The sequence below is a fragment of the Melanotaenia boesemani genome, chromosome 15 (genome assembly GCF_017639745.1).
Source record: "Melanotaenia boesemani isolate fMelBoe1 chromosome 15, fMelBoe1.pri, whole genome shotgun sequence".
NCBI classification, from domain to species: domain Eukaryota; kingdom Metazoa; phylum Chordata; class Actinopteri; order Atheriniformes; family Melanotaeniidae; genus Melanotaenia; species Melanotaenia boesemani.
Window position 1 is genome coordinate 11,488,147 of NC_055696.1, and position 12,681 is coordinate 11,500,827.

At 38.1% G+C, this 12,681-nt stretch overlaps 1 protein-coding gene across 1 annotated transcript in view; it reads left to right on the forward strand.

The window, feature by feature from the left end:
- Positions 1-3,522: 3,522 nt before the first annotated feature.
- Positions 3,523-12,681, forward strand: part of dchs1b (dachsous cadherin-related 1b) — an 84,066-nt gene continuing 74,907 nt past the window's right edge. The window contains exon 1 of the mRNA XM_042008422.1: positions 3,523-3,979. The gene's annotated coding sequence lies outside the window, so the exon portion shown is untranslated. The remainder of the gene's footprint in view (positions 3,980-12,681) is intronic.

Here is a 12,681-nt window from a genome sequence, read left to right on the forward strand (position 1 = left end):
GATGAGTTAAATCCCCAGATAACAAAAACTGATGCAAAATATCAGATTAAGCTCTGGAGGCCTGATTTATTCCATACAAAGGGGTGTCTTGGAATTTACTTTGTGACTTCTGGTTTATAGTTTTATTATGAATGCATGGAGTTGGAATAAACACAAGGATTATCTAAGACTTGACACGTTATAAATCTTAATGGCTTAAAATATGGACTAGAGTTATCATGGTTAGACTGTCAATTTTTGAGGTTAGAGGGAGGAACTTATAAACAGGATTAATACAGAAGCCAAATAAATCAAACTCCATGGTCATGATAAATTTATGTGGATGTGTATATATGTGCATTAGCATTCGACAGAGAGGCAGAGAGACTCTGTGTTAACTGATGTGTAGGTGGCACTGACATAAATCCTGCTTCAGTCTCCATCGTGGAGAGCTGCACCAAAAATGTCACTCCTTAGCCCATCTGTTCTTGGTTAAAATTGTGTCATTGCAACTCTGTGGCAAGTGTTCACACAACGAGATCGACATTGAATAAATTCAGTCTCAAACACATGTGTTACATTACACAGCCACAAAAATACAAATGCTCACTCTTCATCGACAAGGCCTGTCCAGAGTTGAAACTAAGATATTTTCAAATCATCATCAACAGCTCGTTTTTAACTATAAAAAAGAAAAACACATCTCTGTCTAAACTAAGCTGTCCTTTTTATATACAACAACAATTTCTATCTAAATTGGACTATTTTCTATCAATGTAAGATCTTTATCTTAACCTTTTGCCATTATAGAAAAACTTGTATATTGAGGAGCTTGCATTCAAGCAAGTTTCATACTGTATCGACTGTTTTTTTTTTATCTAACTTTTGTAATCTAATTGTTCAGAAAGTCAGTAATAACTTACAAACTTGTAAGGAAAAAACAAAAAGAGAAGCAAAAAAATGATATGTGGTCAGTGATGATTACAATTATGCTGGTGGCTTGATGCTTAAAACAACACACTTGCAAAGGAGATAACCACTGATAATCTTATCTTCTCAATTACATGTTGAATGAGTACACAGCTGAATAATTGTACCTTCATGTTTTGTAAAGGAAATGAAATGAATTTAGTCTGATTTCAACTGGAAAAGGTGCTAAGAATTTCACAGGATATTAAGAATGAATGATAATATGTCATCACTAAATGAATACTGACCATTTTACTTTTGATGCCACCCTCCAAAAAACAAAAACGAAACAGCAAAAATGCACAAGTCCACTTTGTCACAGTGATGGGAGATTTTTTAAACATTTTTTTTCAGAGAGAGCTTGTCCCCCCAAAAAACTTTAAGTTCACTTTCCAGTATAGATCGGTCCTTCAGTTTATCCCTTCAGAGAAGTAGGAGCTCTCTCTCTTCTTGACTATGTCCAGTGAAAGCCAGTGAGGCATGTAAGAGTTCCTGTGAGCGCGGCTGGCTGGAAACTATAGTGGGTCAAAACGTATATGCCTACAATGAACAAGTGGATTAGATATATTGAAACACGCTTGAGCTAAAGGAGTGACTGATTTGGCAAATGGATGAAAAAAAAAAAAAAAAAAAAAGAGGCTAGGTCTACTTCTCTGCCATGACTGGTAACAAGCCAACAGACCATAACCTGAGTAATATGAAAGTTTTGGAATGTCAGAATCACACACAAGACCATCACCCAGGAGACCTCAGTTCATCTGCCATGTGATGCAGTTCATCTTACACTTTTTCTGTTTGAAACACCACTGGTGTTTTCACATTTTCTGTTAGGTTTAGGGACCTAGATCTGCATATCATCTGATTTGTGTGAGAAGTAAAACCTTTTAACTAGGAATAGGATTGCATCATTGCTTTCTTCAAAACAGATTCAACTGAATAACTTGACTTTGACAGTTGCACTAAATGTCCTGCCTCTCACAACTCAGGCTACTTCATGCAAAAGCCATATTGGAGATCCTCACCTTTCCAAGAAGAGAATACAGAGGCATTCTGGCAGAAGACTGGAGAACTTTTAATAAAATGTGCAAGTCAGCTAAAAAACCTTAGACAAGGAACCAACTCAGACACTTGACTTCTTTTTAAAAATAGTTTCTTAGTCTGAGATTGAACACATTTCCAGGTACAGTAACATTTCCTGACAGCCATGCAAACAAACAATGAATTAATTTATAAAAAGGTCAGGAAAAGAGGAATTATTCCTATCATACAAACTTTTGAACAAAAAAAAATTAAAATGTTAAAGTATTTATTTTGTACAAGTAACAGTTGCAGTGATGGTGAAATGTTTGACTGAATGTACACAGTAAATGAATTTCCACCTTTAGAATTTTACTCTACTGGGATTTAAAAAAAAAATAATATTAATGACTCACGTTTTATATCTGCTGTTACTTGTAGTTAAAAAAACAAGCTACCACAGTCACAACTTGAGAAAACATTGTTTATGTTGCAAAGATTTGTTTGAACAGTTTTTAAGTAAAGTCTGTCTCCTGTTGCATTGAATTGCTAAAAATACATGCTATCTAGCTGTCATTTTAGAGGTCAAAGTGGGCAAACACTCAATGGTAAAAATGTAAATGTACCATTTCACCCAACTGACTGCAACATACACAACCATCTGGTTCATGGGCTTTTTACACAAGAGTTGATGGACTGATTACTGCCCTTGTCCAAATCCTCGAATACCGAAATACAGACCTCCTTGTGCTCACCACCTCCACACTATGTCCCCCTCCTCCGGTCGTTCTGCCTCAGTGATGCAGGTGGAGGCCTGACCTAAAATCAGGGGTGATGAATGATTCCCATTTTGCTGATGCTAGCAGTCCGAATGGTTTGTGTACGTGTCTGCAACTGAAACTCAACCCTGGCAGATGTACTCTTTCCTATACAGGTTTTTACAACCTTATAGAAACAAAACTGAATACAACTTCAAAAGATAGGCTCATAAAGTTATTATTAGTTTGCCTTTTTTTGTCTTTTGTGTCAGTATATAATAGTAGGCCTATATGAGAACAAAATGTGGCAAACATTTACATAAATCTAGAGTGTTGTTCATGTTAGACTAATATGAATGGTTTCATATTGATTTGCATGCTCATTTAATAGCGGTTAAAATTATAACTTAATTATCGATGGTCACAAATTTGCACAAATATCCACACTCAGTAAGCCACACAATCAAAACCTAAGGCAACCCTGTTAATAAAATTCTCTAATATAATTAGGGTAGCATCTCCTTTGAGAATGCATGGTGCACTCCTTTGTCTCCAGAAAAACTACTTCCACTGAATGGAGCTGGGGGGCACCAAAGTCTGCTCTCCAATCTCTCTCTCACTACTGTATTCAACAGCCTCCCTCTTTTCTGTCCCCCCTTTTGTGTGGCTACACGAATAAATTAGCAGTCGGTAAAGGAAGGAGGAAGAGGCGGAGGAGGGTATGATGGAGAGGAGTAGGGGGCTGGGCCTTGTGGCGGAGGAGTCGGCTTTCACTTACTGAGGTGCACGGTGCCCTGAAGCTGTCTCAGCACACACTCACCGTGTTTAAGTGACTGGATGCTGAGAGAGAAAAGAGAGAGGAGAAATATTTTAAATCGGCGGGACAGAGAGGAGCAGTGCAGGCGGCTTTCCCACCCCCCCTCCTCGCTGCAGACAGCGAAGAAGCCGTGCGGATTCCCTGCTGATTCAAACGCGCTCACCTGACAGAAGGACAGGGGCGCAAAAAGACGCTTCACTGGTGGAGTAACCTAACCTGCTGTTCAGTCGGATTGGACCGTTATTGGATCCGGCGTAATTGCCCTTTCCCTTTTTCTTTTTGGATATTATGTAAAAACACAAAAAGCTCTCACCAGCTGGACGGCAAAGCTCCATTCAAGATTTGGTCCTGAAGGATTGGCTGCCGTTTGCATACTGATCAGTTTCCAGAGGGAATATCCAGAGCGCACATCCACAGAGACCGTGCGGGTCCGATGAATGTAAGTGACATCTTTATTATTTTAATCCAGTAATTTGTACTCACAACCACTGATCACTTGGATCAAGGTATAGAAATGAGCTCTTGTTGGGTGGAGGCTTCTGGTTTTCCTTATTTAGGGGATACACTCTGCATCTTCTGCACCTTGCATGCATGATCTAGTAGCTGTGATGAGGAATGCTGGACTACACCAGAGGGACTACAACGCGGTAACTGATGATTAATAGCTCATAGTGAGTCACAAGTCCTATGCTGATTATTGATAATCATTCGCAGTTAAACAAAAAAGAAAAAGAAAAAAAGATTTATTATTTAAAATAAGAGCCAAATATGAAATATAGGTTAGTCTTTTAGGTAAGGGCATTAGCTTTTATGCTTTATGGAACTATTTAATTACAGTAAGACAGTGGTTTTCCCACATGACTGGCAACTTATGACTACTCTTTGTTTTGGAGCAAAGACAGAACCACACAGGGGAAACACTGAAGTGTACAAATAGGGCCATCATTAGTTACAAGTATTTCTTGGAAAGACCAGCTGATGTGACAGTGCAGGACCGACTGTAAAGCATCAGTAGTGGAAAGAATTAAGCACTGTATTAATATCCCATTATATTATAATATTGCATTAAGCAAGGCACAAGTAGGGCCTGCTCTGTTGGAGTGAGACTCCTGTTATAAAAGCTGAACCACGGACTATCAGATAACAGCAGAAACTCTATAGTAAGTTAAACACACAAAATAAGAATTTTAGAAGTTTTTACTGTAGTTTTGCTATCCAGAAAATGAATTTTGGCATAACTGTCCTTTCCCCCCTCCTAACATAAAGTGTATTTATAGCAGTCAGTTCTATCTGTATATGGCCAAAAGCTAAAAATGGGAACCCAGGGGCATATTTAAGTACCTAACCACAATAGTTAGTCATATCTGGTGTCCACATCCACAGCTCCTGGTTTTCTGCTGTACAGAGGGATACAGATCGTTGCATTGTTACACTATCCTCTTACACGTCCCTGCATGCTCCAGCTCTGCAGTGCACTGGCCTCAGTGTCAGTCTCTGGTCTGCATAAAACCAGTAAGAGTTTGGTTTCTTGTGGAGTGATGAGGCGTGCAGCAGGGCTTTTTCTAACATGAACCATATGGATATCTTGTTGATATTACTACCACTGAGCAGGGCCTCTGTTTGCACAGATAACTTATGACTACTCACATCAGCTGCATAGAAGAACAGATTCTTCATAAGAGAGGCAGGTTTTTAACAGTCATAGTGTATTTTTACAACTGTTCAACTACAAACAATCGATTTTTAATAATTAGCGTGGTAGCATGGCCTCTTACTTCCTTGTAAAGAGAAAGTTTTTATTAATCTTCATTTGGCTTTTTTTCAGAAAGGCTGTGAAAGTAAATGCCCTGTCTTTAATGATATCTGTATAAACCCTGTCAAGGCTAATAGGTCTGTTCATTGGGTTCGGTGTCAATTTTTTTAAAGCTTATCAACTGAGTAAACAATTCATTGTTTACCTTGCTCTTCATGTTGTTGTTATGTGTTGCCGAGTGGGTGAGTATGATACAGAGTCGCACTGGGTCAGGGTCTTGAATCTCACCAGGGCCAAACTAAAAACACACACACTTTTTGACAGCAGCATCTGCTGAATGACTTAATTTTACGGTTTGGGGGGTGCATTGAGGGCAAAGCAGCCAAGGCACTGGGTCCGTCTTGACTTGATTTCTGCATTCTACTAGATAACTTTAATAGTTAAATCTTACACATGAATCACACTGGCATACATTATATATATATATTTTTTTTTTCATTTAAGCTGTTTTCAGCTTTTTCTTTGCCAAAGATGAAATATGATTCCACCATCCACAGACTTTAAGAATGGTTTGTTTCTTTTAATGACATTACTTCAGGGGATGTCCAGGTTGATGAAGTCTTTTGCAATTCTCAAGCAATTTTGAGTTTACTTTAAACTTTGGGGATACACAATGTAATCAAACTGCACATTTGCCACCCACTTTGTCACTGAAATCCCATCGATGCTGTATACTGTTTTGGCAGCCACAAACCCCACATAAAAGTGAAAGATATCTTTTTCAGTTCAATTTCAGTGTTTTCTGCAGATGTATCCTAGTCCCCTTCTTTCAACGTAAGAATTGTTTATTCACAACTTACATGAAGCATGTAAAATTTTGCAGTGGGAATTGTTATGAATGAAGGATTTTGTATAATATCTGTCTTAGCTCATCTTGAAAGTGTTGCCAACAAGCAAAACAGAGGGATAAACAGAGGGCATGTTCCCTTGTCAATGAAAATCCATCTAATTGTATCCCAGAAAAGTTTTTTTTACTTTTGTTTTGAGCAGCGTCTGAGTATAAATGTCGAGAAATTACTCAAAACTTCCCCTTTTTTTTCTGTATCACACATACACACAAGCCTACTAACCCAGTAACCACAAGCCTAACATTACCTCACTATCATATTCTGAATATTGACCCTTTTCCAGCATAAATTCTAACACCAAATCCTACTAATGCTAACGTAGCACTTCTAGAGTCAAAAACAAAATTACAACACTTCTTCTTAACTATATAAATATAGTATGCACTCACCACAGTGCTAAATGCAGATGACAGCCAGAAAAATAATAAAAAAAAGAATAAACACAAACAAAAAAGATTGTTCCCCTTCTCCTTGGCTCCCCAAGTAGCTAGTGGAAATATTTACCCTCCATCTTTCAGTCAGTGTGTGCTGCTAATGCCTGTGGTCTGTGTTGGTGTTTTTATTTACCTCTCAGCCACCACCTTAGACATAACATAAACCAGAGACTCAGTATCGGTGGAGTTTAATGCCATTCTAATTCATCATGCAGCATGTGGACCGCAACCAGTGTTTAGCTGGAGTGCTGTGTTAGGGAGTTGCAATCCTATGATGTTTAGTTTCCTGGAAAATCGCTTTGTGTTTGCATCATCCATCTTCAGGAAGGCCAGATGGTTAGTAATGACTGTAGTAGTAGAGTTTAAAAATGGGATTTCCATTGACAAGGAATCTCCTTTTACTCAGCAATTCTTCTACCCCCAGGCAGAACTGTTAGTTCCTATGGTAACCATAATCACAATGCCTGCCATCTTGCTGTGATTATAATTGTGAAAAATAATTCCATTATTGTAAATCTCTCTCTTGTTAGTGCTTATGTACACAGTGGAATCTGAGCTTCACTGCACCAGACTGGTGACAGTGTCCTACTGATATCGGTGGTTTGCAGAAATGTTCATGTAAGTGCTCTGTAAAATACAGATCATATAATTTTCTATTTTTGTTTGTTCTATGGCCCAGTTGTGACGCAACTGCCATTATCTTTATTCACGGTCTTCGTTCAGGCAGAAAGAATTCTTTCAGGGTAATCATGTGCTGAATGGGAAAGATTACATAGAGTGGACCAATTAAAAAAAAGACATCTGTCCAGGATTGTAGTGAAGATGCTGTCAGCAGGGAAATGAGGACCCTGCTTTTCAAGTGGTCTTGTAAAATACCAAGCTTTAGGCACCTAGCTTACTGCTACTAAATTTTCATTAAATGATCCAGACTTGTCATTGTAGCCTCAAGATTAAGATCTTGTTCTTCTGCACCATGAGCTGTACCTGTAACAGTGGTTCTTTGTTACTGAAGAGTTGAGGGGTTAATCAGACTTTTGGGTTTCTGGTTGTTGCGGTTGATGCAGTTTCTCTGTTTAGCCTTAGTTTACAGAGATGTTTCATGAAGGGTGCAACAAATAAGTATTTCTGTGGATGATCTTGGATTGTTCTCTACAAATGGCAAAATTATTTAGTATAGTCTTTTTTTGCCCAATGGTTAAAAAAACGTAAATTCCTTAATTGCAAATGACTAATCTTCTGTCTATCCAATAATCTTATAACTTATCAGTTATCTCAACATGAGTCTGTATGTATACAAGTCTGTTCCTTCATATACCAGCAGAAAAATGACTGCTTAGATCTTTTTATTGAATCTTCCCCATTTAAGAGATGATGAGAATGAATATGTGGCTACTTGTCTTCATGTATATCTGAAAAAGGGTGTATTACTATGTACAGATGCAGGGATGGCTCTGTCATAACAAACATGAATGAATCGTAATAACTGCTGCCCATCTGGGTGTTGGATGGATTAGTAATGACTAAGCTCTGAGAGAAGCAGGCTGAGCAGAGGGAAAGTGAGAGAGCCTGCCTGCGTAACATCTCATGCGTTTTTAATGAAGTAAGTGAGGTGATCTGAACTCCTGGTAACTTCAAACACTGCCACAAAGCTGAGAGTTGTGTTGCTCAGGTAGAGCATCATGTTGTGCAAGTTAAGGAATTCAAGGACTAGATGTATATGTGGATGAAGATGAACAGAAAAGAATGATTGGGAAAGTTTTTGATTTCCTGCTAACTTTAACTCACAAGAATTTGACAGCAATCAAATTTAGACATATCAAAAGCCCTTTTCTGTCACATATAAATTTTTTCATTAAAACCCAACTGTTTGCCTTTTTATCACACTGTTATTTAGTGATTATGAACTGATGTGAAAAACAAAGACAGAGAGGCTTAATTTCCAGACTCACTACATGAAATGTAATGGAGTAACATGATACAAAGGCATTTTCTTCGAGAACAGCTGTTGGCGCGCCACAAGCTCAAGAGTTGATGGAGAATTTAATAACCAATAAGCCAAGTCACTGTTCCATTTTCTGAGCTGGAGATGAGTAATTGGAGGTTGATAGATTCCCAGATATGTTAGCCAAAGAAGTACCAAACATCTTCCTGTGAAATGAAGCCTATAGACTTTCTCTTATGAAGATACTGACCTCTTTTCACCCCAACATTTAGCCAGTTGGCAACCTCTTCAACTAAATGTATAACCTTAATTGATATTTATGTGTTTCCTGAAACAATAACATGACCTGATACAAATCTGTGCCTGGCTTGCTGTTGGGCCGTGTCACTGATTATTTCATTGAATGGAATGCAGTAAGAGATTAACATGTTTGCTTGGCCCCGTGTGTGACTACGTGTGTTGAAATTTAAAGATGGATCTATGGTTTCCATTCCTCTGACCCTGTTATGGCTATCAGCTGCATGTTATGTCTTTGAACTTTTCCTTTAGCTCGTTAACTAATACTTCCTCCGCAGTAATACTGTGTTTATGTGTTTTAATTTGTTCATCACTCAGGGGGTCAACAGTCTGTTGCTACTGCCACATAGAGGGAGTCGTGTCCCCAACAAAAATCAAGTTATTTGAAGTTTTAACCGTCATTATTTCAGAGCCTAGACTCATGACTGGGTGAGGGTTGGGATAAAGGTTGCAGTTAGGCATTTAAGGTTAGGATGAGCCTCCAAGGAGTGAAAATAAGTCAATATGCTGTTCTTGCAAGTGTGTGGGTATCAGTGGTATACACTCATACTCAAAATGTCAAAACAATACCAACAGTAAATGCTTAGAGTACAGCACATTTTAAAAATAGGGACCAAGAGAAGTCCTTAAGTAGTTGATCATAGATTTTGTATGTCTTCTTTTCAAACTAAAAATATCTCTTGATGTTTAATTGCTTTCAGTAACTTCTGGTTTTCTCTGCAGAGGACCAATTTGGTGTTGCCCTCATAAATACAATTTAAAATTAAAATCATGAAGAGAGAAGCCATTTTCCTGATCTACTACAAGTATTTATCTCCATTTGACAGACTCATGGATGTGGTTCAGCTCAACAGCTTTGCCCTTGTGGGATATTAAGCTTGCTCTGATGGGGAGGGGCGATGAGTGATGTTAGATGGCAGCTGCTGCTTCACCTTCGTGGACAGCTCCCCACGCCATCCTTGTCCTCTTTCCTTTTTCTTTGTTTTTGTTTTGCTCTACTTCCTTTTTACCAGTTTTATATTTCTTATTTTCTAATCATCAATGTTGATTCAATATTTATTTCACTAGCAAATGAAAAGAAAAAAAATCTCGGTGATCACACACACATTTATCAGAGGAGCAGTGACGGTACATCACAGTACTTTTACTTGGCAGCATGGCCTTGAAGGTTAAGAGGTAGGTGAAGCACATCCAGCTGTGTTTTCACTTGCTCTGTGGCTTCACGGATGGTTCAGAGGGTGCATTATTTATGTGTGTGCGTGAGAGTCCTTATTTGTGCACTCACGCTGACTAAGTTTGACTTCTTCTTGTTTCTGTGACTGTGGCAGTACTTTTAAAATAAACTTTGTGAAGTATCACATGTTTCCTCTACATCCTTTGGGATGTGTGATACAGGGAGAAAGATAAATGTCTCTTCTCTGCAGTTGTATTGGAGTATAAAGAAAAAAACAGGAATTTCTACTCAATGACTTGAAAAAGTTGGATAGTAAAAATTTTAAAAGAATATATCATTGTTGAAGGATGTAGCAGAAGAGGGTAGGTAAAATGACTCAAACATGACTTAAGAATTTAAAAAATTTATTTTTACTTGAATTTTAATAATTGAATGTTGATAAATTTCTCCTGTGCATGTGACTGAGTGACTTCCATTGTTGCTCCCTGAGGCTATTTCCTCTTCCAGCAACACTCTGGTATTGGGGAGAGCAGTGACCATAACACTACTGAAAGGTGAAGGTTTATAGCTGAAATGGCAGGTGAAACTGAGAGATTGTTTTTATTTCTTTCAGTCACAGAGAATGGAGTCCAAATCTAAAAGGAGGTTCAGTTGTATTTGAATAGATTGACTTACTTCTCCAGTAAGTCCTCTTTCTTTTTGGAAACATAATTTTTCAGTGATTACCACTGCAACAAGCTGTGTTTGATACATTTTATATTTAAAAGATTTTGATGTAGCCAAGAACCCTTAAAGCTGAGTGAGTTATATTATATCAGACAGAACTGTCGCATAATAATAAAAGTGGGAATGATAAAAAGGATTTTTCTTTGTCTCACAAAAATTGCTGCAGGACAGGCTTTAATTAATTTTGCCACACCAGACATGACACTTTTTGCAACAGTACCTTTCTGACTGAGTATGTCTTGATGTCAATGCTGAAAGGAGAGGCTGTAGTGTATCTCAAACCCCTAATTTCAGTTCTTCTTCTGAGCAGCTCTCTTTCTCGCTTTGGGCTGTCAGCTAGTAAAATCTAGGACGTTGTGTTGCAAGGGACCTGGTGCTGTTTTAACTGTGTGTCTGGATTCTTACTTGACAGCCTCTGTAAGAAAAAATAAACAAATCTGAGGCATTGAACAACGTGCTGCTGCAGTTTCAGAGTCTCCTGCAGGTTTTTTCCCCACCAGATATCCCCATAGAATCAAGTTAGAGTTTAAGCAGAGATGCAAAAATGAATTTGTAGCATTCCAGTTTCACAGCAGGACAGTGGACTTAAAGCGATGTGATATCCTTAGCCTGAGGTGACTGAATAGTACTAAACTAAGAAATAAGTTAGTTACTGATTGGCCACAACTTTAAAATTTTGGAAGTTCGCCACATACCCAAACATTTTTTAAAACCAGTCACACTTGCATCATGTGGCAGCAGAACTCCTCTACAGTCACAGCATCTCCCAGCAGGACAACTCTGGACCCCACTAAAATTGTAGGAGGAGCTTCATGAATATGAGTGAGTCAGATGTGTTCATCTAGCCCCAAATACCCCAGATACCAGTCTAATGAGATTTGATGACATCTATGTGAATCAAGCCCTATCCACAAAAACACCACATTCTTCACAATCCACAGGACTCCTTTAGATATCCTTTGTTTTGCTAGATGGGTCAGAGCTCTTTCAGCAGAATCAGAAGACTTGCTCAATATTAGGTGTGTGATTTTCTTGTTATGGCTGATTATTGTATGGCTCATAGCTCAAGTAAATTTATTCCACACACCAACAGAACCTTTTGGTGGATTTGCAAGTGTGCTAAAAATGGTCTTTAAGAAAACAGTCTTAAAGATAACTAGGTTCCAAATGAGTTAAGAAATAATGTCTATCCAGCCAATATCTAGTTTAGATACTGAATACAACTTAAGCAACAACTCAACTCTTCAACCTAATTTCCATTGTACAGCTTCACACCCAAACGAGAGTATGGAGCCAAATTCAGAATATGTTTTGGACTGGAATACAGATGAATCACAATGTAAACATTGTTCACCATATTTTCCATTTTTATTCTGCATAATACAACTAGCAATGCACCGATCCACTTTTTTCAGTTCCGATACCAATACCGAAATCTGAGATTTAGTATTGGTCGATACCGATCTGATACGATACAGAATCCCACCCATGATCATAGTTTTATGTAATGTTTACAGCTATTTATTAACATCTCTGCTCTATTCTTACCCAGTTATCCAATCTAGAATTTTCTTCAATATTGGCACCGACACCAATACCAATATCGGATCGATGCATCCCTGAACAAAACCAACAAAATACAACAGCAAACACAAACAAAGAAGAAACAATCAAAACACACTTTGGGTTTTTGGTCTGAGTAGATTTCTGCCAGACAGAGTTGCTCTTACTATGAAAAAAACTGTTTCTGCAGCTTCACTGATGTCACTGACATGGACATTTATATAGGAAACAAGTAATAAAATGAAAGACCAGAACAGCATTTTAAAAGACAGAATTAAAAACAAAAGCTTTGCAAAGCTGAGGTAAACTGGAAAAAATGTAACAATGGGTTCCTTGGTACCAGA